This window comes from Megascapheus bottae, chromosome 6 (assembly GCF_031878675.1).
Source record: "Megascapheus bottae isolate mThoBot1 chromosome 6, mThoBot2.hap1, whole genome shotgun sequence".
In the NCBI taxonomy this organism is placed as follows: domain Eukaryota; kingdom Metazoa; phylum Chordata; class Mammalia; order Rodentia; family Geomyidae; genus Megascapheus; species Megascapheus bottae.
The window spans coordinates 79,327,842-79,354,154 of NC_143514.1; the positions used below are offsets into that span (position 1 = coordinate 79,327,842).

General features: G+C 42.6%; 1 protein-coding gene across 5 annotated transcripts in view; it reads left to right on the forward strand.

Annotated features, from left to right (window-relative positions):
• Positions 1-2,847: 2,847 nt before the first annotated feature.
• The window catches only part of Rere (arginine-glutamic acid dipeptide repeats), a 391,456-nt gene continuing 367,990 nt past the window's right edge, over positions 2,848-26,313 (forward strand). For 4 of the 5 annotated variants that reach the window (XM_090335897.1, XM_090335904.1, XM_090335906.1 and 1 more), the window contains exon 1: positions 2,848-3,227. The gene's annotated coding sequence lies outside the window, so the exon portion shown is untranslated. Of the gene's footprint in view, positions 3,228-23,037; positions 23,139-26,313 lie in introns of those variants that run through there. The other variant, XM_090335900.1, reaches the window with a different exon arrangement.

Consider the following 26,313-nt stretch of genomic DNA (forward strand, 5'->3'; position numbering starts at 1 on the left):
GTTGTACCAAGGACTAGAACCTGGGTCTTCGTGCATAGTAGGGCCAAACTCCCAGCCATATCCCTGTGCTCTTTTGTTCAAGGTTAGTGTTTTATCACTTTGAGTCACAGCTCCACTTTGTTTTCTGGTGGTTAATTGGGAGATAAGTATCTCATGAAAATTTGTATCCGGGCTGTTTTTGAACTATGATATTCACATCTCAGCCTCTTAAGGAGCTGGGATTACAGACATGAGCTACCATCACCCAGCCCTGTGTGTGTGTGTCTTTTATTTTATTTTATTTTATTTTTTTTTTTGCCAGTCCTGGGCCTTGAACTCAGGGCCTGAGTACTGTCCTTGGGCTTTCTCAAGGCTAGCACTCTACCACTTGAATCTCAGCACCACTTCTGGCTTTTTTCTATATATGTGGTACTGAGGAATTGAACACGGGTCTTCGTGCATGCTAGGCGAGCACTCTACCACCAGGCCAAACTCCCGGCCCGTGTGTCTTTTATTATTAACTAGTATGGTCGCAAATGGATAAGCTGTAACTATTTCATTTTTTATTTTTGCCAGTCCTGGGCCTCGAGCTCAGGGCCTGAGCACTGTCCTTGGGCTTTCTCAAGGCTAGAGCTCTATTACTTGAGCTACAGGACCACTTCTGGCTTTTTTCAATGTATGTGGTACAGAGGACTCGAACCTGGGCCTTCATGCATGCTAGGCAAGCACTCTACCACTAGGCCAAACTCCCAGCCCTGTTCTCTAATTTTGAAAGCCTTTCCCTGTCCTGCTGAAAGGTAATGGTGGGATCTGGGCATCCCCTGAAAGAGTTGTCCATTTGCCTGGTCCACAGCTAAGCTCTAATTAGAAATAGTGCCTGTGATCAAGCTGATTATGATAGACAGAAACTAAAAGCAGCTAAGTTATATATCCTTTATTCATCATTATTTTCAAACTTATGTCAAGTAGTTCAATCTATACTTACAGTATTGAAAGCAGTTTACTGAATTTTTCTTTTCTTTTTTCTCGTTTTTTTTTTTTTGCCAGTCCTAGGGCTTGAACTCAGGGCCTGAGCACTGTCCTTGGGCTTTTTCAAGACCACCTGAGTCATAGCACAGCTACCAGCTTTTTCTTTTTTTTTTCTTTTTTTTTTGCCAGTCCTGGGCTTGAGTTCAGGGCCTGAGCACTGTCCTTGGACTTTCTCAAGGCTAGAGCTCTACCACTTGAGCCTCAGCACCATTTCCAGCTTTTTTCTATGTATGTGGTATCGAGGAATTGAACCCGGGTCTTCATGCATGCTAGGCAAGCACTTTAACCACTAGGCCAAACTCCTGGCCAACTACCAGCTTTTTCTACATATATAGTACCCAGGAATCTAACCCGGGTCTTCGTGCATGCTAAGCAAACACTCTATTACCAGGCCAAACTCTCAGCCCCCTGAATTTCTAATGTTGTCAAAATTCAGTTTTTATGACTGTATACAAAAGGAAGCATAAATTAGCTTCCCCATTTCATAGATGGAGGAATTGTAACAAAGTGCATAGTATTCTTGTCAGAAAGGTAACTAGTAAGAAGACCTATTTGATTTTAGTTCTGTTGGGTCATAGTTCAAGAACATCTCTTTGTCCAAACTATTCCTAAAAGGAACTATTGGATGCAGAAATTATAATCTGATTGACGTTCTGAAGAGAAAAAGAGCACTTTATTTCAAAGACAGCAAATTATTGTGAGCTATGCTCTATCCTTTAATTATTCTATTGTATACAGATCTTACCTCCTCCGAGGAAAAGCTTATGGTTTAAGGACACCAGTAAGTCTTTATAGAATATTAACACCACACCAACAATAGATTCATGATTCACTCTGGATTCAAGCCAGGGTCTGTGAAAGAATTCAAAACATGGTATGCATTTCAAAAACTGGTAATTACCATTAAAAACTCCAAACCCCTCAGTCCTATAAATTACATATATACATAGTACAGGAGCTTGTGGCCAGGGAAGAAACTGATTGCCAGTTTTTGAGGACAGTGGCTATTGGCTTTCTCCTTTTTAAATATTTTTTTTTTCCTTTCAAACTTATATGTCCTTTCTAAAATACTCTTGGTAGTTGTGGTTATGGTCCCTTTATTCCTTTATGAGCTTTTTTTTTTTTAAATTACTCTCTTCAAAGAAGCAGCACAATTTAATCCAGCTTTTGTCAACATGTTATTTAAAAAAAAAAGTGATATGGATTATCCATCAGAATGGTTCCAACCCACTCAACTCCGCAGCCCCCAGGGAAATAAATCTGCACCTTTAAACGCTTCAAAACAGAACAAAACACAAATTAGGACCGCGGTAATGACAAGAGCGAGGGGAACCCCTTTAGTACCAGCGACCGTCCCCGCCGGCCAGCGCGGCCGCCGCACCCGCCCCAGCGCCACCTGAGGCGCGAAGGGGCCGCTCCATGTGCACAAAGACGCGCCCCGGGCGGGAACCCAGCCCCGCGGTCCGCGCCGAGGCCCCAGGCGCGCGCCCTCCGCCCCGGCCTGAGCACGGAGGCCCGGCCTCTCCACGGTCTCCCCTCGGCGTCTAGGAAAAAGAGACTGGGGGGAGGGAAGGGGCGGGGGGGGGGGAAGAAACCACGCCCCTTTCCACGCCCACCGCCTCCCACTGGCCTCCGCTCCGTCTGCGTCATTCGCGCTTTCCCCAATGGCGGGGCGTGATACTGCGAGGTGGGCTGGACCCGAGCGGGGAGTGGGTGGCGGGTCGGCGTACCCGCTCCGCCGCGGCTCCGCCACCATCGCGGAGGTGCCGCTGCTCCCGCAGACGCTCGCGAGCCGCCCCGCGCTCCGGAGCCTCGTCGTCCTCCCGCACGCCTCCCCGAGACGCTCGCCCCGCCGGGCCTGGGTCTCGCCTCCTCCTCCCCTCCTCCCCCTTCCTTCTCGCGCTCCCCACGTTATCTTGCCTCATTTTTCTCTCCTAGTTGAGGGGGAAAAAAAAAATCACCGTCCTCCTCAGGGAGCCCCGGGAAAAAAGCCCCACAGGAGAGCCCAAAGCAGACATGGTCGCGGGCGCCCGCCTCTAAAGGCTTGGCCCGAGCGACCGGAGGCGGCGGGAGCCCAGGTTCAGCCGGGGTCACGGCCGGGAAGCCCCTGCCGCCCCTCCCCTCAGCCCGCTGCCCCGCGGCCTCCGCCCCGTCCCCGCCACTTTCCCCGGAGCCGGCCGCCCGCCCCGCGCCTGGATGGTGTAGCGCCTCGGGGGAAGGTAAGTCTCCGGCCCCGCGGTGCGTGCCTGCGTGCGTGCGGGGCCGCTCGCTCGTCCACCCCGCCGTCCTGGGCGCGGGGGGCCGGGCGGACCGGGGGCTCGGCCCCCAAAGCCGTCACTGGTCCCGGCTGGTCCTCGAGAGAGAGAGCGCGAGAGCTGGCGGCTGTGGGGCCGCCGACACGCAGGGCGGTCCCGCGAGGCGGGGCGGCGGGTGGCAGCTGATGAAGGGCCAGGTGACCGACCCCACTGCCCTCCGTGCCTTGGGGCCACTCTTGCTCTCCACTGCTGCCTCAAGCTCTGCTTCAAACTCTTTCCTGTCCCCAAATAATTGGCTGAACTGTGCGGGGGGCGGGCAGGAGGCGAAGAAGGAAGTCCAGGAGTCAGGCTACCCATTGCTGGAATGTCTATGAATTAATTTGGGGGTCCTGGGGGATGGACCCTGATTAAAGTATCATTTTTTTTCCCATTAGGGGAAGAGTCTCCCTTTGTGTTTTCAGTCCGTACTTCTGGGTGTGATTACAAAATTAGGAACCTTCCTCGCCAGATCACTCGGATTAGAATTCTCATATTGGGTTTTAGGTTTTTAGTTCTGCTGTTGGAGAGTGGCTTCTATTTTTTCTTCTTCTTCTTTTAAGGTGAAGGAGAGAAGATACTTTTATCTAGAATTGGGTGTGTATGTGTTGGGGACGTGTGTGTATGAGGGGAGTTTTGCAGGTTTCCTTTGAAACTGATTGCTTGCAAAGTTGTTGAAAGGAAAACAAAATGATTCATTGTTGGAATTGTCATTTTTCTCTGTCTCTTTTCCAAGGTTTGCTTACAATTTTGTTGGATTACAGACTTCAAACACTGATTTAAGCAAAATGTGTCCTTGAGAAACTGGGTGCTTTAAATGTTTCAGTATGTGCTGCTATTTTAAGGTACATTTTTAGAAAGTAGTTTTGTAGGAATCCTGAAATAGCCATCTCCAAAGCATTTTTTTTTTAAACACCAGAAAGATAACTTAGTAAAAAAAAAAAAGGGTGAACTTGGTGAATTACAAGACATTCATTTAGTGTTCTTACAAACTAGTGCAGTGCATATTTAAATTTGGAGCATTTTTTATAATTGCTTTCTATTTAAAGGGAGATCTTTTTGTCTGTTATACACTGGTTTCTTTTAGTCTCAGTCTGTTGGGGGAGGGGTGAGAGGATGGATCTATACAATAATAAAATCATCTTTAGGTAGATATTTCCTTCCATAGATTTACAGTGAACGGAAACCAACAAGCAAATAAATTATAAACCAGTTTTGATTTTGATGGCACAGTCTGAGTGGAAGCTGGCTTCCAGCTTTGTTGTTGTAGAGGTGAAGGGAAAAGAAACACACACACACACACACACACACACACTACCAGGCTGAGGGCTCATTGTTCTTTCCTACACACATTCATTCTCTCCCATATTTGGGACTAGGTTTGCACAGACAAACACAGCTCTTTTTGGGAGAGAAGATGGGGGAAGGGAGGTGCTTTTCTTTTTCAGCTTTCTTTCTCCTATCGTGTCTGGCCTTTTTTGCAATCTTGTAGGCAGAAGAGTATGTGGGAAACTAAAGGACACTCTGACAGACGATCAGAGATTCTTCTGTCTCCCTTTTCCCCCCTTACAACCCCGCTTTCGCCTGCCTGCCTGCCCCCCCTCTCTCTTTCTTGTATGTAAAGATAAACTATATGTGGTGGCCTTACATTCTACTCTCAGTGCTTTCATGTTCCTCTTTGCCCCTGACTTGGTTGGGAACAGTGAATTAATTGTTCATTTGGCTCTTACTGTGGTGAATGTCTTCTTTTCTAAGTAGAAATATGTTGTCTCACTTAAAATTATAAAGATTGTGTTTGAGGCTAATATTTAGCAAAGCGATTGTGTGTGTGTGTGTGTGTGTGTGTGTGTGTATGTGTATGTGTATGTGTATGTGTGTTATTCATGATCCAGTAGGTCACAGGCAGCATCCTGACGGCCAAACTATGAATGTGGTAGTTGTTTTATTAAGTAGGGGTTTTAAGAAAGAATCTGTTTCTCTGTTTTGAGGGACTAGTGTAGAGGCTCTCAGATCACTGGACATTACTAAGAGTCCATCTGGGGTAAACCTAGTTCTGGATGAAGCTCAGGATGAAGGTTGCTGTGAATGAATGCTTGTAGCTGCTGAATAGCACCTTCTACTGGTTAATTGCTTTGATGAATTCAGAGGAAGAGGATGGGGGAGGGGATTAACGGCTGAGGTTTAATGATTTTCTTTGAAAGGCAGTTGCAGGGCCTTTCTGCAAATGCCACTTCCACAGCTGCTAATGCAGCTGCCCTTTGACAGACACGGTTGCATCATGGCTTTATTATGTTATTGGCTGTGTCTTGACATTAATTTGTTCTGTTATCAGAGGTATTTGCACATTGTGACTTCAGAGAACTCTTTTGACTTGACATTTTCTATCTTTTAAGAGAAATATAGTGTGCCTTGAAATAGTAAATTAAATAAGGGGATTGTTTACATTCTAGCTGTTGGAAACTATATGTCCTAACAGTCTTGTGAAAAGTTTTAATGCCCTTAAAAAAGTCAAACTTAACATATAGAAAGTTAGAACCTAGCACTGGATACAGATTGTGTTTAAGAACCAGGTAGAGGGATGGGGGGAATTGGATGGGAAACCTTAATAAAATCATCACTTTTGCATATATATATATATATCCTAGTGTTGCATTGAAGAAATGTTTTCAGTAGTCATATCAACATAAATACAAATAGGTCTGAGAAGGATGGCTTGTTGATTAGATAGGTCTGAGAAGGTTGGCTTGTGGATTTTATATATATATATATACATGTATATGCATATATATTCATATATACAATATATTTTTTAAATAAAGGGCTAGAGTGTCTGAACACATTAATGTAGAAAAGGGCTGATGAGTTTCTGGTCTGGGTCTTGAGCTTAGGGCCTGGTCACTGTCCCTGAGCTTCTTTTGCTCAAGGCTAGCACTCAAGCACATTGAGCCACAGCACTTCTTCCAGTTTTCTGGAGGTTAATTGGAGGTGAGAGTTGCATAGACTTTCCTGCCCTTAGTTGGCTTCACACCATGATCCTCAAATCTCAACCTTCGGTGTAGCTAGGATTACCAAGTGAGCTCAGAGATACTCTGGATAAATGCCTGGAAGGATTTTGTTATCACAGACTCTAACCTGTCCCTATTGTTTTAATGTAATGAACAGCTAGAGATTTGTACTTGTAGAATAAACATCCTCTGTTTATTCCTAGATGTACCTAGGAATGTGATTTCTTTTTCCTTTTTTGCCAGTAGTTGGGATCAACTCAAGGCCTGTGGGTTTGGTCTGCTTGCTTGCTAGGCAAGTGCTTTCTTACTTGAGCCACACTTTTAGCCCTGCCTTGCGCTTATTACCTTGGTGATAGAATGTCTAACTTTCTGCTCAGGTAGGCTTTGAACTTGGGTCTTCAAGATCTGAGCTTTCTGAGTAATAAGATTACTGACATGAACCATCCACATTGGGCTAGATATAATGTTGGAATCACCTTATTTCCAAAACTTGAATACTGGGCTGGGGTGTGGCTCATGTGATAGAGAGTATCTAACAAGGTCAAGGCTCTGAGTTTGAACCTCAGTCCTCCCCCCAAAAACATAAAAAATAGAAGCATAACATGTAAAGTTGGGCATCGTTCTCAAGGGAAGGCGTCAGCTCAAATGTATTATTTACTTACTTTTTAGGGGTCTTGGGACTTGAGCTTGGGGCCTGGGTGCTGTCCCTCAACAATTTTTTGCTCAAGGCTAGAGCTTTACCACTTTAAACCATAGCATCACTTCCAATTTTCTGGAGATGAGAGTCTCATGGACTTTCCCACCTGAGCTGACTTGGAACCATGATTACAGGAGTGAACCACTAATGCCCACCTATATTACTTAAGTGGGAGTAGAATCAGATAGTTTCAGTGCAACATTTGTTGCCAGTAACTTTTTTTTTGGCAAGGAAGCTAGAATAGTCATTGAGAACCCATTTCAGCTTAAATAGTAATCCAAATCAAGAAATAAAATTCTAGTTACTTTTTTTTGGGGGGGGGGTGTAGTACTACAGTTTGATCCTAGGGCCTTGTATTTGCTAGACAGACACTCGCTTTTGCCTTGCCTTAGGCCAACAGCTACTTTTTCAGGTTTGATTTATAGATTGGTGAACAAAGTTTAAAAAAAAATGCCTTGGGGGCCAGGAGCATATTTTAATGATAGACTGCTCTCCTAGCATGGGTTCAATTCCTCAGAACCACATACTGAGAAAAAGCTGGAAATGGCACTGTAGTTCAAGTGGTGGAGTGCTAGGCTTGAGCAAAAAGTGATCAGGCCCTGAGTTCAAGCCCAGGACTGGCAAAAAACAAAAAAACAAAGAAAAAAAAAAACACCTGGTAGACAGGCAGTTGTGGCCTATGCTTGAAATCGTAGCTACCAAAAAGCCAGAAGTGGAACTGTGGCTCTAGTGGCAGAGCACCAGTCTTGAGTTAAAAAAGCTCAGACAGCATCCAGGCCCTGAGCTCAAGCCTGGCACTCACAGACATAATAGAAACCTCAATAATAACTGGTAAGTTCCACAATAATTGTATGTAATATGGAGCAGATCTGAACAGAAATATGTCAGGTGCCATTAAAAAGTACACACGTGGAAGTATATGATCTTTGTCTTTCTAAAAACATGTATGTGTTGAACATTATTATGGTTTTTGTAAGCAGCCATTACTTAAAATTGGTTTTGAATCTTTTAACATCTTGTTTAAATCTCAGTAATCAAAAAAACATTACTAAGTAAAATAAATTGTATATACTTAGTTCTTTTGGGAATATTATGCTTTCCTACTAACTGCTTTTGGCAGCTACTTTTGCAGTTGATTTAAAGGTTAAGATAGCAGAAAATTCAGATGTTTAAGTGAGTCATTAGTGTGACCTAGCTGTGAACTTTATTTTACACACAGGCACACACACACACACACACACACACAGACACATACACACCCTGAAACAATATACTATTGTTTTATATAATCAGGTTCTGATAACACTGTGCTCTGGTTGATTATAAAGTTGTTTTTATTTTATTTAAAGCCACCATTCTCTAGAAATCATCTCAGCTAGGATTTCAGATGTGAGCCACCAGAGTCCAGCAGGGATTACTCTTGAGTTCTAAGTAATTGTTAATTATTAATAGTCTGATAATTATTCCACCTTTGAGGCATTGCTTTTCTTATTTAAGTATGGTTTTGTTAGGTTTGTTAGCTTGTGCTTAGTTTTTTTCCCTAACAGGGTTCTTTCCCTAACAGGGTTCTAGTGTTTCCCAGATGAATAGAAAAATATGTATTTAAACATGTTATAAAACTATTAGATTGTTTATGCTTTTTTTTGAGGGGGGGTGCTGTACTGGAGTTTGAATGCAGTCTGTGCTTGCTAGGCTGGTAATCTACCACTTAAGTCATCCCTCCAGTCCAGTCTTTTGTTGATTATGTTAAAAAAGAAATAACTTTTTTTTCTTTTGTGTCAGTCATGGGGCTTGAACTCTGGGCCCAGACACTGTCCTTGAGCTCCTAAGCTCAAGGCTACTTCTCTACCCCTTGAGACACAGCGCCACTTCCAGTTTTCTAGTGGTTAATTGGAGATAAGAGTCTCAGGCACTTCAGTGCCCCAGCTGGCTTTCTCAGCCTTCTGAGTAGCTAGTTTTACAGGCCTGAGTCACAGCGCAGGGCTCAAGAACATTTCGGTTGCAATTGCCCTTGAACTTTGATCCTCTATATCTCAGCCTTTTGAATAGATAGAATTATTGGGACAAGCCTCTGACACCTAACTTGCTCATGTTGTAATTTTATTGAATATTCAATGATAATGATTTAAGCATCACATATATTAAATTTATTTACCAGTTTGGAGTTAGGATTGGAATTATGTAACTAACTAACTTGGTGTGCTAAGTAATAGTAGATACAATTCTTGTCCTCACATCATGTAATTAGGGCAGATAATGTGTGTGTGCGTGTGTGTGTGTGTGTGTGTGTGTGTGTGTAGACTGGTACTGAAGCTTGCTTTTCCCATTCATGGCTCGCACTCTACCACTTCAGCCATGCCTCCATTTTCAGCATTTTGCTGGTTATTTGGACATGGGAGTTTTGAGGATTCATCTTTCTGTGCTGATAATCTACAAATCTCAGCCTCCTGAGTAGGATTTACATGTCTGTGCCACTAGCACCTGGCTAGTCTTAAGTTTTTGCATCAGAAGGTTGGAGTCATGGTCTTCTACTATGTTTAAACTAGTGTGTGTTTTTTTTTTTTTTGGCCAGTCTTAAGGCTTGGACTCTATTTCTGAGCCATTTTGTGCTCAAGGCTAGTGCTCTACCATTTGAGCCACAGCACCATTTCTTGCTTTTTCTGTTGATGGTACTGAGGAATTCAACCCAGGGCTTTATGCATGCTAGGCAAGCACTCTACCACTAAAGACACCTTTACAGCTCATGTGATTTTTTTTTTTTTTTTTTTTTTTTTTTTGGTTGGTCATGGACCTGGCCATTTGTCAACTGAGCCATTCAGCTCAAGATTCTCACTCTACCACGTGAGCCACAGAGTTACTTCTGTTTTCTGGTGTTTAATTGGAAGTAAGAGTCTCAAGGATTTTCCTGCCCAAGATGGCTTTGAACTTGGATCTTTAGCTCTCAGTTTCATGTGTAGCCAGGATTGCAGGTGTGAGCCACCAGCACTTGGCTTCTTCATGTGATTTTCAAAGATCTTTGGGTGGGGTGTTTGGGATACAAGAATAGAAAGTCTTCAGGGCCAGAAGTGTGACTTAGTGGTAATGTGCTTGCCTAACATGTACGAAGCCCTGGGTTCAATTCCTTGTTACCATATACACAGAAAAAGCCTGAAGTGATGCTGTGGCTCAAGTGGTGGAGTGCTAGCCTTGAGCTGAAGAGCCCAGGGCAGCACCCAGGCCCAGAGTTCAAGCCCCAACCTGACCACAAAAAAAAAAAAAAAAATCTTCAAAGCATTTGAAGTTTTGAGAAAATATGGGAAGAAATAAACTTGGAAGCTCAGTCTTCCCTTGAAGAACAGAAAGTGTGGTTTAGCATGTTCTCATTAACACTAGAAAACTATTGGGAATGTGGACTCCACCCAGCTTTTGTGACCAAATAGTTTTTGCCTCCTTGGCAGTGTACCCTAGTACCAGGGCTATGGGTAGCAATAAAGACACCATTCTAAAGGGACAGTGGTAATCTTGTTGCCTTGGTCTGGACTGAAAGACAGCTTGTGAGCTAGAATAGCTATGCAGTGTTTGTAGATGGAGTCTGAGCTGGAAGTACCCATCACAACATGTGCTTAGCAGGGCATGTATGTGCACATCCACTGGCGCCTCTACATGACCCTGATTACTGACCCCCTTCCCTAGGCACTGCATGTGTGTGGTGAGAGGGCAGGCAGGAATGCAGGCATGTGTGTGCATGTGTGAGCCGCCTGGAGTGAAAACCATCCCCCCGGCAAGAGCCTGGCTATGCTTGAGAAGACTTCTCTTGCTGACTAATGGGATGCATGTGCCATGGCTATTGATTTAAACAGATGTTTGAGATATGAAAATGTCCAGGTATATTTTAGGTGGTGCTCCTCATTTTATTTTCTTGTGCTAGCATGGAACTTGGTTGGGTGCCTCTAAGCATGCTAGGCAAGCACTGTGCTGCAGTTGAGCTTGTATACCCCTAGTTCCTGGAGGCTCCTGAAGCTCAGAACTAGTGTTCCTCCTAGTGCCCTCTCACACAATTCTCCTTCCCCTCTCCTTCCTTTCTGTGTAGTTCCAGAACATGACTGAAGGCATATTCTACTCTACCAGACAAGCCATTTTACAAGGTTGGTTTGACTCAGCAGTCATGGAATGTAAGTGTCTTACTGAAGGAAGAATGTCCTTTCCTGTGTAGAGCAGTGAATACCCAGAGCTGGCCCACCTGGTCTACTGTTAAGTCGGTTGTTCTGCCTTTGCTTGTGTCTTCAGGCCTCCCCTTCTATGTCTGCCTCCAGGACTCTGTGTGTCTTTAATTAAAAATTTCCAAGAGAGGGGCCGGGAGTTCGGCCTAGTGGTAGAGTGCTTGCCTAGCATACAGGAAGACCTGGGTTCGGATTCCTCGGTACCACGTACATAGGAAAAAGCTGGAAGTGGTGCTGAGGCTCAGGTGGTAGAGCTCTAGCCTTGAGAAAGCCCAAGGACAGAGCTCAGTCCCTGAGCTCAAGCCCAGGACTGGCCAAAAAAAAAAAAAAATTTCCAAGAGAGATCCGATATTAGTTATTAGCATTGTTGATTCAAGGAGTGGAGTAGACCACCTGACAAGCTGTCCATCACCTCTCTACTTGCTACCTCCAAGCTGGATTCTGACTACCTCATACTCAGTACTCAGAGCTGAAGGAGTGGATGGGGCATGTGAGTCCCATGACCTCTGCCAATCTCCTCGTATACTAACACTTTTTCCCCTCTTTATTTCCCCTGCCCTCTGGTATGGACATTGTGTTTTCTACAGCTTATTTGCTTTAAGAACCACATACATGGAAAAAAAGCTGGAAGTGGTGCTGAGGCTCAAGTGGTAGAGTTCTAGCCTTGAGAAAGTCCAAGGACAGTGCTTAGGCCCTGAGCTCTAGTCCAGGACTGGGGAAAACAAAACAAAACAAAACAAAAACAACAACAAAAAAAAAAAGCAGAAAAAACAAACAACTACATAGTCATAACTAGTGGTCACATTTGATCTCTTTTTTTTTTTGGTGAGGGGGTTGTGGGGCTTGAACTCTGGGCCTGCGTGTTGTCCCTGAGCTCTTCAGCTCAAGGCTACTGCCCTACCCCTAGAGCCACAGCCCCACTTCCCCTTTACTAGAGATTAATTGGAGATAAGAATCTCAGGTTCTTTAGTGCCCGGGCTGGCTTTGAACTCGTGATCCTCAGATCTCAGCCTCCTGAGTAGCTGGTATTACAGGTGTGAACCACTGCACCTGGCACTTTTTGGGTGAGATCATTCTCTTGCACTTGTTTTTCCCTTCCTCCACTTTCCTTTTTTCTTTTCCTTTTTCCTCCTACTTCCCCTTCCTTCCCTTCTTGTGCCAGTCCTGGGGCTTGAACTCATAATTTAGGCACTGTCCCTGAGGATTTTTTTTTTTGCTCAGGACTAGCACTCTGTACTATAAACTGACTGCTTTTCCCTTTTTATACATGTTTCCCTGGCGTTTTATCTGATTGTTTCGTCTATTATCCTTTATTCCATATCTCAGCCTGTCTGGTGTTTTTATTTTTTTTTCTTTTGGTGCCAGTGCTGCGGCATCAAGTCCAGGTCTCATGTGCTTGCTGGGCTTTTTCACCCAGGGCTAGAACTCTACCACTTGAATCACACTTTTACTTACAGTTTTTTGCTAGTTAATTGGAGATGAGAGTCTCACAGGCTTTGAACCTTTTCAGATCTCAGCCTCCTAGCTAGAATTATAGGTGTGTGCTACCAGCACCTAGAGTCTGGTGTTTTTCTTTTCTCTTTTCCCCACTTTGTACTGCTTGTACTCACATTTGAAGTTTAAGCACTTAATTTTTGGAAAACTATAGTCAACTGATAAGTACTTGCAAGGCTCTTTCAACAAATCCTTAGGTTAAATTGTTCAGATCTGTAAAGTTGACAAAAGCTTTCTAGAAATTAATATTTATTAAAATACTTTTTTTTTTTTGCCAGTGCTGGGCTTGGCTTCAGGACCTGAGCTTTGTCCTTGGGTTTTCTCAAGGCTAGAGCTCTACCACTTGAGCCACAGCACCACTTCTGGCATTTTTTTTGTGTATATGGTACCAAGGAATCAAACCCGGTCTTCGTGCATGCTAGGCAAGCACTGTACCACTAGGCCAAACTCCCAGCCTATTAAAAGACTTTTAAGGCTATATCACTTATTGCTGTATACATACTGCCTAAAACAAGAGTGCCAATCCAGCAAACATTTACTATCTCAATAATTATATCTCAGTATTTATTATCTCTCGTTATTTGGGAATAGCTTAACTAAAATGGTTCTAGCTCTGTAGCCTTTCCTAAGATTAAAGTCACCGTGTTCCTTGAACTTGAGCTATCTGAAGGGTGGCGGGCCCCCAGGGTTTACTTCTAGTCTCACTCTCTTGACTGTGAACAGAAGTCTTAGTTACTGGCTATGTGACCTCTTCATGGGCTTACTCAGGTGATTCTTTAACATGGCATTTGACTTTCTATACAACAAGTTGTGTGTATGTGTGTGTATGTAAGACAGACAGAGGGAATCTCCATGCCTTTTATGACCTAGTCTCATCACTTTCACCATATTGTATTAGAATAAACTCATTAGTTAGAATCTAGCTCATACTCAAAGAAAATGGAATTAACTTCCACCTTGATGGGAGTTGCTTCAAAGAATTTGTAAATTAATTTTAAGCCTACCACAGTATTCAAAGGATAGAGAGATGGCAGATTGAAACTGCTTTTCCTTCAGCTTAATTATCTTCAAACATTGCCTTACATTGATTGGAAGGTTGTTGCTGGTTCTTACAGTGAGCCTCACATTATTCATCTTCTCCTTCTGCCCTTGGTGGCATACTATTTATTACCTGTTTTCTTCTGGTTCTTACCTCAGATTTAATCTTTCATTTAAAATGGTGGTAAGGGGCTTGCAAATGCCTCAAGTGGTGCTTGCTTAGCAAGCACAAGCCCCGAGTTGTAACCTCAGAAAAACAAAAAAACTCCCGTGAAATTTTCTTTTGATTTTGTTTTTACTTATTTTTGTTTTTAAATTTCTGTTTAAAAAATTTTTTTTTTATTTCTTCTTGGTTGTGGGACTTGAACTCTGGACTTGGGCATTGACCTTGAGCTTTTCAGCTCAAGGCTACTGACTGCCCTATCCCTTGAACCACAGCGCCACTTTTGGTTTTCTAGTGGTTAATTGGAGATAAGAGTCTCATGTTCTTTAGTGGCTGGGCTGGCTTTGAACCATGATCCTCAGATCTCAGCATACTGAGTAGCTAGGATTATAGGTGTGACCCACCATGCCCGGCCCTTTTTTATTTTTTAATCAGTCATGGGGCTTGAACTTGAGGCCTGGGCATAGTTAGTCCCTGAGCTCTTTTGCTCAGTGCTAGTGCTCTACCACTTACTTACAGCCACGTCATGAGCCATTTCTGGTTTTCTGGTGTTTATTTGGCAGTAAGAGTCTTACAGCCTTTTCTCCCTAGGTTGGTTTTGAACCGTGATCTTCAGATCTCAGACTGCAGAGTAGCTAGGATCACAGGCTTGAGCCATCGGCACCTGGCTTATTCTTATTTTTACCTGTCAAGTATCCTTGAAATAATTCTTTTTAAAAAACTCAAGGTCAGGGGCTGAGAGTTTGGCTTAGTGGTAGAGCACTTGCCTAGCATGCACGAAGATCCAGGTTTGATTCCTCGAGACCATGTACATAGAAAAAGGCAGAAGTGGTTCGTTCTATTGCTCAAGTGGTAGAGTTCTATCTAGCCTTGAGAAAGCCTAAGCTCAGGCCCTGAGTTCAAGCCCCAGGACTGGGAAAAACCAAGAAAAACCCCAAAAAACCCCCAAACCCTCAAGGGTTTATGCTTAGTATGTATAACATTATGGTTTGATCTCTAGCATCAGAAAGAAAAGTAGGGATTATAGTTGTGGTTCATTTGGTGGAGCACCAATCAATCTTTGCAAGCTTCAGGAATTGAGTTTGAGTCTCAGCTGTGGACCCCCCCCCCAAAAAAAATCCTTGTAAATATGCATGGAGTAATATTTAGTGAGAACGTGTACTTTATAATTGTACCTGGTATTGTGTTAGGATTAGGTCCAGCAGTAAGAAGTTGAAATGCAAGCAAATGATGGTATAAACAAGATAGAGTTGTCTTTTTCTGTAAGGTGGTCCTGAGCCAGTATGGGCCCTTTGTGCTCATTAGGGGACACAGCCTTCTTCATGCAGTTTGCTTCTTGTTATCCTAGAGAGCCTCTCCAGTTTCTCACAGCGGTCTGTGTTCTCACAGACTGGCAGAGGGCCAGAGTTAGGCACCCTCCTGTAAAGGAGGGTACCTTGTAGAATTTGTACACAACACTTCTGCTATATCTATCTATTATAACCAAATCATGCTGTCACATAGATAGCTCACTAGAAGAAATTAGTGCATAGGAAGCTTCTCCCTACCCCACAGAGTCCTAGTATATATGTATGTATGTATGTATGTATGTATGTATGTATGTATGTATTATATATATCCCATGCTGGCTTTGAACTCTTGATCTTTCTGCGTTAGCCTCTAGGCTAAAGTGTTGGATTACAGAAGTTTGCTATTCCCAGTGAAAGACTTAGTTCTTACTATTTGTTAACTAGAAAAAGGTTCACTTTGTTTATATTAAAATATTGATATAGTAAGAAATGTTAGTTGGGCACTGGTGGCTCATAATCCTAGCTACTTAGGAGACTGAAATCTAAGATTACCTGAGCTGGAAAGTCCCTGAGACTCTTATTCTCCAGTTACCCACCAAAAAAAGTTGAAAGTAGGGCTGTGGCTAAAGCTGTCGAGTGTGAGCCTTGTACAGAAAAGTCCAGGGACAGTGCCCAGGTCCTGAGTTCAAAAATCAAGACCAGCATGAGACAAGCAAAAGCAATATTTGTTAAGATTTTACTCACGCTTACCATGAATAATAAAAAATGCATTATTATTATTTTTTTGCCAGTCGTAGCGCTTGAACTCAGGGTACTGACTCTGAACCTCTCAGTGCTCAAGGCTAGTGTTCTACTACTTGAGCTACAGAGCCACTTCAGGCTTTTTCTGTGTATGTGGAACTGAGGAATCGAACCCAAGGCTTTGTGTATGCTAGGCAAGCACTCTGCCACTAGGCTGGGCTCTATCTTTATAAACCATACATAGTTATTTAGCAGTTTATTTTTATTTATTTATTTATTTGGCCAGTCCTGGGCCTTGAACTCAGGGCCTAAGCCCTGTCCTTGGGCTTTCTCAAGGCTACAGCTCTACCACTTGAGCCACAGCACCATTTCCGGCTTTTTTCTGTGTATGTGGTACCAAGGAATAGAACCCGGGTTTTTGTGCATGCTAGACAAGCACTCTACCACTAGGCCAAATTCCCCGCCCCTTATTTTTATTTTTCTAGTCCTGGGGCTTGAAATCAGGGCCTGGGCACTGTCCTTGGGCACTTTTTGTTCAAGGCTAGCTCTCTGCTATTTGAGCCACAGCACCACTTCTATCTTTTTTCTGTGTATGTGGTTCTGGGGAATCAAACCCAGGGCTTCCTGCATGCTAGGCGAGCACACTACCACTAGACCATGCTCCTGGCCTAGCAGTTTATTTTTATTTATTTATTTTTGTTAGTCGTAGGACTTGAACTTGGCCTGGGCGTTGTCCCTGAGCGCTTCAGCTCAAGGCTACCACCCTACCAACACTTTCTTTTCTTCTTTTTTTTTTTTATTAAAGAATTTATTACATTGATTTTTATATCATATTTCAAATGACATGTTTAATAAACAGGTGTTCAATAAGGGAATCTATATACAATCACTGGCACTTAGCTTTTAGAACATAATCAAAATTAGGTTAAGGGTTTATATATCATAGGTACATATTAATTTATGAAATAAAACAATATGTCTATAGAGTCATAGTTTTTTTTTTTTTTTTTTTTTTTTTTTGCCAGTCCTGGGCTTGAGCTCAGGGCCTGAGCACTGTCCTTGGACTTTCTCAAGGCTAGAGCTCTACCACTTGAGCCTCAGCACCACTTCTGGCTTTTTTGTATGTATGTGATACTGAGGAATTGAACCCGGGCCTTTGTGCATGCTAGGCAAGCACTCTACCACTAGGCCAAACTCCCGGCCCTAGAGTCATAGGTTTTTTTTTTTTTTTTTTTGCCAGTCCTGGGCTTGAGCTCAGGGCCTGAGCACTGTCCTTGGACTTTCTCAAGGCTAGAGCTCTACCACTTGAGCCTCAGCATCACTTCCGGCTTTTTTTTTTTCCTATGTATGTGGTACTGAGGAATCGAACCCGGGTCTTCATGCATGCTAGGCAAGCACTTTAACCACTAGGCCAAACTCCTGGCCCGAGTCATAGGTTTTTATGTCTATGTAGTTATGTTTATATTTCCAATACCATGTCCATAGCATTGGGATATGCAAATATTGAGTCCTCACTCTTGTACTGTTTGGATCTAATAGCCACATATTAAGGATACCTTTGTTCCTTTGGTCTTGACTTGTCTCACTCAATATGATTTGCTTTAGATTCATCCATTTCCCTTCAAATGCCATTATTTTATCTTGTCTGTTGGCTAAGTAGAATTCCATTGTGTATATATATATAAATATATATATATATTTATCACATTTTCTGTATCCATTCATCTGCGGTAGGGCATCTGGATTGTTTCCATTGCCTGGCTATTGTGAATAGTGCAAAGAGCAGGTGTCCTTATCATATCTTGGGTTATAATGTTCAGGATAGATGCCCAGAAGTGGTATGGCAGGATTGTAGGGAAGGTCAATTTTCAGTTCTTTAAGAAGCCTCCACACTGCTTTCCAGAGTGGCTGAACTAGTTTACAATCCCACCAACAGTGTAGTAGGGTTCCCTTTTCTCCACAACCCTGCCAGCAACTGTCATTGTCTGAGTTCAAAATCTTGGCCATTCTTGTTGGGGTAAGGTGGTATCTTAGGGTTGTTTTTATTTGCATGGATGATGAACATTTTCTCATATGTCTCTCTTTAGTTCCCTTGCCCATTTAGTGAATGGTTTGTTGGGTTTGGGGGGGATTATTTTCTTGAGTTCCCTGTAGATACTGGATATTAAGCATTTATCAGATGTATTATTGGTAAATATCTTTTCCCAGTTGGTTGGCTGTCTCTCTACTTTCGCGACTAGGTTTTTATCTGACCAGCACTTTATTTTTAATGGTATAATGACTTCATTTTCATAGATTAGTGAGAATTTTAAGGTCTTTGTGGAATCCTTGAACAGCCTTATTAACACAGTAGGAAACATTTATAGTGGGTTATATGTGTGCTTACAGTAGGTATGTTGTAATTTTTCTGATAATGAGTGATAGCTTTTCCCTTCCTCCCTTCCTCCTTCCCTCCTTCCCTCCCCTCTCTCCCTCCCTCTCTCCCTCCCTCCCTCCCTCCCTCCCTCCTTCCTTCCTTCCTTCTTTGTGGGTTGTGGGGCTTGAACTTGGCCTGGGTGTTGTCCCTGAGCCTTTAGTTCAAGGCTACCACCCTACTCCTGGAGCCATAGTCCCATTTCCTCCTTTCTAGTGATTAATTGGAGAGATAAAAGTCTCAAGTTCTTTAGTGCATGGGCTGGTTTTGAACCATGATCCTCAGATCTCAGCTTCTTGAGTAGCTAGAGGTGAGGCTACAGTGGTGAGCCACTGTGCCTGGCTGAATGATAGCTTTTCTTCTCATGGCTCAGTTAACTTTAGTTTCTCAAGACATAGGACAGTTTTATCTTTTCATCTATTGCGTTCCATATTCATTTACCATAGCATACAGAGCAACTGTATATAATTGTATAGTTGTCATAAATAATACTTTTGAATTGGGGGTTATTATTGTTATTGTTGTTTGCCATGGGGCTTGAACTTGGCCTGGAGGCCGTCATTGAGCATTGTACTACTCTGAGTCACAGCTCCAATTCCAGTTTTCTGGTAGTTAATTGGAGGTAGGAGTCTCACATCACAGACTTTCCTGCGCTACCTGGCTTTGAACTATGATCCTCAGGTACCAAGTTCGAGTTGATCTCCAACCTAAAAATAAAAAAGAAGATACTTGTTTTACCTGAGTACCAGTAGCTCATGTATGTAATCCTTTTTGCTTAGGGGAGCAAGATTCAGAGAATTAAGGTTCAATTAACCAGCAAAACGTTGGAGGAGTGGGACAGGGAGTTTGGCCTAGTATTAGAGTGCTTGCCTAGCATTGCACGAAGACCTGGGTTTGATTCCTCAGTACCACATACATAGAAAAAAGCTGGAAGTGGTTTTGAGGCTCAAGTGGTGGAGTTCTAGCTTTGAGAAAATCCAAGGACAGTGCTCAGGCTCAGCTCAAACCCAGGACTGGTTAAAAAAAAAAAAAGTTGGAGGGGTGGTGCACATGGTAATAGTACTGGCTGAACAATGAAAGTTGTGCAAGTTTGAAGCCCTGAGTTTAAACCCTGGTACTAGCAAAAAGCCAAAGCAAAGCAAACCAAAACCACCCCTTCTGTCCCCCATCTTCCCCCTCCCCACAAGTTCTAGTGTTTGTCTTTTCAGGAGAGTAAGTCAAGGAAGGCACTGTATGAAGGAAGGATTGTGAGGTTTCCTAGTTAGATACTTACTGTCCATCATATGTAAGCATGACCTGATTAAATGCAAAATGAAAACTGCTTTAAAAACTTGTTAGGGGGCGAGGAGCTTGGCCTAGTGGTAGAGTGCTTGCCTAGCATGCATGAGAACCTGGGTTTAATTCCTCGGTACCACATACATCGAAAAAGGCCAGAAATGATGTTGTGGCTCAAGTGGTAGAGCTGTAGCCTTGAGAAAGCCCAAGGACAGTGATTAGGCCCTGAGCTCAAGGCCCAGGGCTGGCAAATAAATAAATAATAAAATAAAATAAAAACAAAACTGATTAGGTTATTGCTCCCCCCTCCTCTCACCTTCCGCTGTTAGTCCTGGGGCTTGAAATCAGGGCCTGGGCTCTTTTCCCTGAGCCTCTCTGCTCAAAGCTAGTGCTCTATCCACAGGACCACTACTGTTTATGTGGTACTGAGGAATTGAACCCAGGGTATGTAGGTCAGCACTCTACCACTAAACCACATTCCCAGCCTACCATTTCTTCTTCTTCGTCCTCCTCATCCTTTTTTTTTTAGGTCAATCATGGGGCTTGAACTCTGGGTCTAGGTGCTTCCTCTGAGCTCTTCAACTCAAGGCTACTGCTGCACCCTTGAGCCACAGTCCCACTTCCCATTTTCTAGTGATTAATTGGAGATAAGAATCTCAGGGTCTTTAGTGCCTGGTCTGGCTTTGAACCTCGATCCTCAGATCTCAGCCTCCTGAGTAGCTAGGATTATAGGTATGAGCCACTGTGCCTGGCTGCCATTTCCTTCTTAAGGTATGGTTTAATGAAACATGAATTTTAAGTATGAAATGCTACATACAATATGATCAAGACACAGATTGTTGCCTTGATGGATTTTCTCACTAATGGCAAGGGTAAGACATTATGGGGAGGGACCAGTCTTAGGAGGGGACAATGCTGTGGTATAGGAAAGAGTGAGCTATGGCTGGATGTTAGGGAGGCTTGGTGTAGAAGGTTGTGTCTAATGCAAAGTTGAAAGAACTGGCAGGATTTGGACATTTGGTAAGTAGCTAAGCGGATTTGAGGCAGGAAATTGCATGGAACAAACTCTTCTGGGGCTGGAATGCATGGGAAATAGCGAGTACTTTACTGCCACTATGATAAGGATTATTGTGTTTCGATTTTCTCTCCTTTAAAAATTCTTTTAAAATGTCCTGTAGTAGATCCAGGCAGACGTAGTTCTTTCAGCTCTGTTAATTTATATCGGAAGCAGTGACTGGTAGCTGTTCAAATTGTAAGCATCTGGAGGGGAATTGCTTGGGCTGATTTCTCAGGTAGGACAAGCCAGTGAAGCTGGAGCCTTAGAACACTGGAAAAAAGTTGGATTTAAACAGGCAGATTTTACACCAGGGTCAGACTTTATTTTATAGCCTGTGTATGCAAGTTGAATCCAAATTGTAGTTATAAAGTTAATATATGCTCATTATGATCATGTGTATACAATTCAAAATGACTAATGTTCAGTTTGCCAAAATTGTATTTTTATGCATATTTAAGCATACTGCCTCTTTTTGTCTCATTAGCATGTGTTAATTGCACAAAATAATAGGTTTCATTATGACATTTTCATGCTTTATATGTAATGTATTTCTGTCATATTCATGTTCTCATTACCTTCTCTTGTCCCTCCTCCCACTAGTCTCTTCAAGTAGCTCCTCTTCAACTTCATGTTTTTTTTTTTTTTTTTTTTTTATGGTACAGGGTGGGGAGGGGTTGTTGGTATTGGGATTTGAACTCAGAGCCTAGGCAATGTCTCCGAGCTCTTCTACTCAAGGCTAGCATTGTACCCACTTGAGCCATAGCTCTACGTCTGGCTTTTCTGGTTGTTAGTCAAAGATAAAGAGTCTTGGACTTTCTTGACCAGGCTAGCTTCAATTCCAGTCCTCAGATCTTAGCTTCTTGACTAGCTAGGATTATAAGAGTGAGCCACGCTCCAGTTAAAATTAAAAAATAAACATTTTGTGGTCTCTCAGTAGTAGAACCTAGTGGTTTATGTTAATTTAGACTACTTTCTGAGTACTACTTCTATTTTTACTGGTCTTGGCTTGAACTCAGGACCTGGGCACTATCCCTAATACAGGTGTGAGCCACTGATACCCTGTTTACTTCTGGCTTTTTTTTAACATTAAAAAAAATGTTCAAGGCCGGGAGTTTTGCCTAGTGGTAGTGCTTGCCAAGACCTGGGTTTGAATCCTTGGTACCACATACATAGAAAAAAGTTGGAAATGATGCTTTGGCCCAAGGACAGTGCTCAGGCCTGGAGTTCAAGCCCCAGGACTGGCCAAAAACAAAACAAAACTTCATTGAGATAGAAATAATATGCCCTAAAACTTACCCTCTTAAAGAATACAGTTTGTGCCAAGCACTGGTTACTCATGTCTGTAATCCTAGCTACTCAGGAGGCTGAGATCTGAGGATCCTGGTTTGAAGCCAGCCTGAGCAGTTAATCACCAGAAAACTGGAAGAGGAGCTGTGGTCCAAAGCGGTAGAGCATTAATCTTGAGCAGTAAAAAATTATAACAATTTCATGCTTTATATATAAAGCACTTTGATCATATTCATGTTCCAATTACTTTCTCTTGTCCCTCCTCCCTCTCGTCCCTTTTCAAGAAGTCTCTTTTCTACTTCATGCCTTTTTTTGGTGCTAGTCCTGGGGCTTGAACTCAGAGCCTGGGCACTGTTCCCGAGCTTTTCTGCTCAAGGGTAGTGCTTTACCACTTGAGCCACAGCTCTACTTCCAGCTTTTTTTTTGATGGTTGATGGGAGGTAAGAGTATCACAGACTTTTCTTACCTCATCTGGCTTTGAATTGCAGTCCTCAGATCTCAGCCTCCTGAGTAGCTAGGATTAAAGGCATGAGCCCCTGGGGCCTGGCCAAGAGTACTTTATTTTATTTTGATACATGATCTTGCTTGCAATAGGCTGCCCTGAAACTCATAATCCTCTTGCCTCTACTTCCTAGATGCTGGGATTATAGGTAAGAACTCCCAAGTCTGGCTACAAAGTTGTGTATTTTACAAGTTAGTTTATAATTAAGATACTAAAAGTTGTAGCTCAGGATTACATGTGTTTCCTCGCACAAAAATGAATAAAATTGAGTGCAAACCATTACTTAATTGTAGTACAAATATGAGTGTGAACCATTACTAAATATTTGTCGTACAAATAATGATCAAGCTCAACTTGAAGTCCTCTTGTTTCTCTCAAATTGTTTAGTTTGTAAGCCTAAAATACAAACATGAAGAGGAGTTTTTCTGTGCTTCCAGTCTGAGACCCCTTCCTGGAGAGGGCAGCCAGCTTGGCTGGATTCTGAAATGGAGTTAGGTGTGACAACTGCTTTGGAACTTTGGTGATTTGGTACTGGATAGTGAGTGGATAGTGATTTTTTTTCAAATAATTTATAGTTGAAACTGATTTCCAACTGTTAGAAGCAAACTTTTCTCATTAGTGTTTTAAATAGTAAATCTGAGTTGGAAAAGGCTTTGAGGTAAAAAGGCTTTTAAAATTGGTAAGTGCTTAAAATTAGTTAACAAAACCTTTTTGTCTGTATTGGAGTTTGAACTCAAGGATGGTTTGTTAATAGCTATTTCTGTCTTCTAGCTTTGTCTCTCTCTTAGTGAAGTCTGCAACAGCTCCTGTTGATTGCCCAAGGATGATTTACTGGAGTTTCTCTGAATATCAGCTTTGTCTAAGACCCTGATCTATTTGAAAAAGATGTCAACAGTAGTTCATCAGAGATGGTTACTATTGATTCTGATAGAACTAGATATTTTATTCTCTTTCCTTATGCTTATGTATATGCTTAATGTTCAATTTCCTATTCCTTATATGTTTAAATTTTTTTTGGGGGGAGGGACTGGTCTGAGCCTTGAACTTGGGGTCCGGCCACTGTCCCTGAACTTATTTTGCTCAAGGTTACTCTGCCATTTAACCCACAGCACCACTTCTAGTTTTTCTGGAAATAAGAATTTCATGGGCTAGGCATTAGTCACTCACACTTATAATCATAGCTATTCAGGATGCTGAGCTCTGAAGATTTTGGTTGGAAGCCAGCCCAGACACAAAAGTCCATGGCACTCCTATCTCCAATTAGCCACCAGAAAATGAGAAGTGGTGTTGTTGCTCAAGGTGGTAGAATATGTATGTGTGTGTATATATTCACATATAGAGTACATACACATATATATATATATATAGAGAGAGAGAGAGAGAGAGAGAGAGTATGTATATATATATATATCCGCACATACATATATACACATATATGTATATATTTAGAAATGTGATTCCCTGAATTATAGAATTATAGACCTCTCATTTCCATTTAACATTTCTGTGTCTTTTCTATTTGGAGAGTGTACTTTACGCATTGCCTTTTTCTAACCAAACCAGCAAAATATTAATTTCAAAAATCTAAAAATACAGTGGAGATGGTAGGAACAGACTTGTTTGTATGAAATATCAAAACTAGCAGCAGCTGGGCATAGTGACTTACCTCTGTAATTGTAGCTACTTAGGAGGCTGAGATCTGAGAATGGAGGTTCAAATCCAGCCCAGGACTAAAGTTCATGAGACTCATGCCAGAAAACATGCACTGGCCTCAAGGGATAGGGCAATAGCCTTGAGCTAAAGAGCTCAGGTACAGTGCCCAGGCCTAGAGTTCAAGTCCTATAACTGACAAAAACAAAACAAAACAAAACCCACCACCACTACCAACAACAAAACTGAGTAATTTTTTCTGCAATATCATTGTGTCCATGAAGACAGAGATAGAACTAAAGTTAGGTCCTAGCCCCTTAAAATGATTTTAGAGGCCATTACTCCTATTCCCCAAAGTTATTTTCTCAAGTCTAATCATTCAGCAAAGGTGCTCTGAAACTTTTCTTTTGGTGGGTCATGGGGCTTGAACTCTGGGCCTGGGTTCTGTCCCTGAGCATTCTCCTAGGCCCTGAGTTCAAGCCCCAGGACTGGCAAAAAAGGAAACATGTTTTAACTACAATCGTTCATATCAGTTCTTACTTTTTTCTTCCTCACACTGTCCAGAATTCAGGGGGAGTTGTCTTGTAAATGCCTGCTTGCTTGCTTGCATTCTTTCTCCCTCCTTCCCCCCCCGTCTCTGTCTCTTTTCTTGTCTTGTCTTTTCTTTTTTCTTTCTTTGCCAGTCCTGGGCCTTGAACTCAGGGCCTGAACACTGTCCTTGGGCTTTCTCGACGCTAGAGCTCTACCACTTGAGCCACAGCACCATTTCTGGCCTTTTTCTATGTATATGGTACCAAGGAATTGAACCCACTTGTTAGGCAAACACTACCACTAGGCCAAACTCCCGGCCTCAGTGCCTCTTTTCTTGAGGAGCTCACTTAAGTTTTTTTCCTTTTAATTTGGCTATTTGGGGTAGCAACTGACCATACTGTTACAACTTCTTAGAATAAAGGTGTTGACAGATTCCTTGTATCTCAAAGACCTTCTGCTTGGGTCTTGCCCTTTTCGCAAGTTTCAAGGATACCAATTGCAAGCCTTGCTGATGTGGAAATGGCTTTGAAATTCAAGGCATCTTTTGAGGATATCAAAGGATTGTGGAGTGTGGAAATGTTAAGGTTGCAGAATGCTTGCAGAGTACCACATGCTGTTGATGTGCTTACTGTGGTGATTTATGAGCCTTGGAAATTTGTGCCTTTGATACAGCTGTCATGAAGGTGGGCCTCAGCCTCCCTCATCTGTATATCTCTTCAAAATGATTGACTCTCAGCTCCTGTATAAAGATGGACCCCTGCTTCTTTATGTTCCAATCCTTCACAGCTTCTTTAAACCTTCTTAAAATTGAGGGAAAATGTTTGGAATAAGATACATTGAAAGGATCATACATCTGGTAGAAGTGTTAGAGAATGGAATGTTGCTAAAGCACTAGGAAGAGAAGAGTGTGACTGTCTGAGCTCATCTCTTTGGTGGCTTAGTTTAGAAGGCTGGGGTGTTACTGAATTGACATTGCTGCCTTTTTTTTTTGTTTTTTTTTTTTTTTTTTTGGGTCAGTCATGGGGCCTGGGCACTGTCCTTGAGCTCTTCAGCTCAAGACTACTCCTGTGAACCTCAGCACCATTTCTGGTTTTCTAGTGTGGTTAATTGGAGATAAAGTCTTGGGATCCTTAGTCCCTGGCTTGGGATCCTTAGTCCCTGGCTGGCTTTGAACTGCGATCCTCAGATCTCAGTCTCCTGAGTAGCTAGAATTACAGGCTTAAGCCATCACGCCTAGCTGCATTGCTGCATTTTTTTTTTTTTTTTTTTTTTGTTGCTAGTCCTGTTCTTAAGCTCAGGGCCTGAGCACTGTCCTTGGATTTTCTCAAGGCTAGAGCTCTACCACTTGAGCCTCAGCACCACTTCCAGCTTTTTTCTTTGTATGGGGTACTGAGGAATTGAACCTGGGTCTTCATGCATGCTAGGCAAGCACTCTACTACTAGGCCAAACTCACAGCCCCATTTCTGCATTTTAAATGTTTGTTGTTTTTAATTGTATTTTATTGTCAGGGTAATGTATAGAGGGGTTACAGTCATGGTTCAAAGCCAACCCTGGCATTAAAGTCCCTGAGACTCTTTATCTCCAGTTAACTACCAGAAAACAGGAAGGGGTACTGTGGTTCAAAGGGTAGGGTGGTAGCCTTGAGCTGAAGAGCTCAGGCATAGCGCCTAGG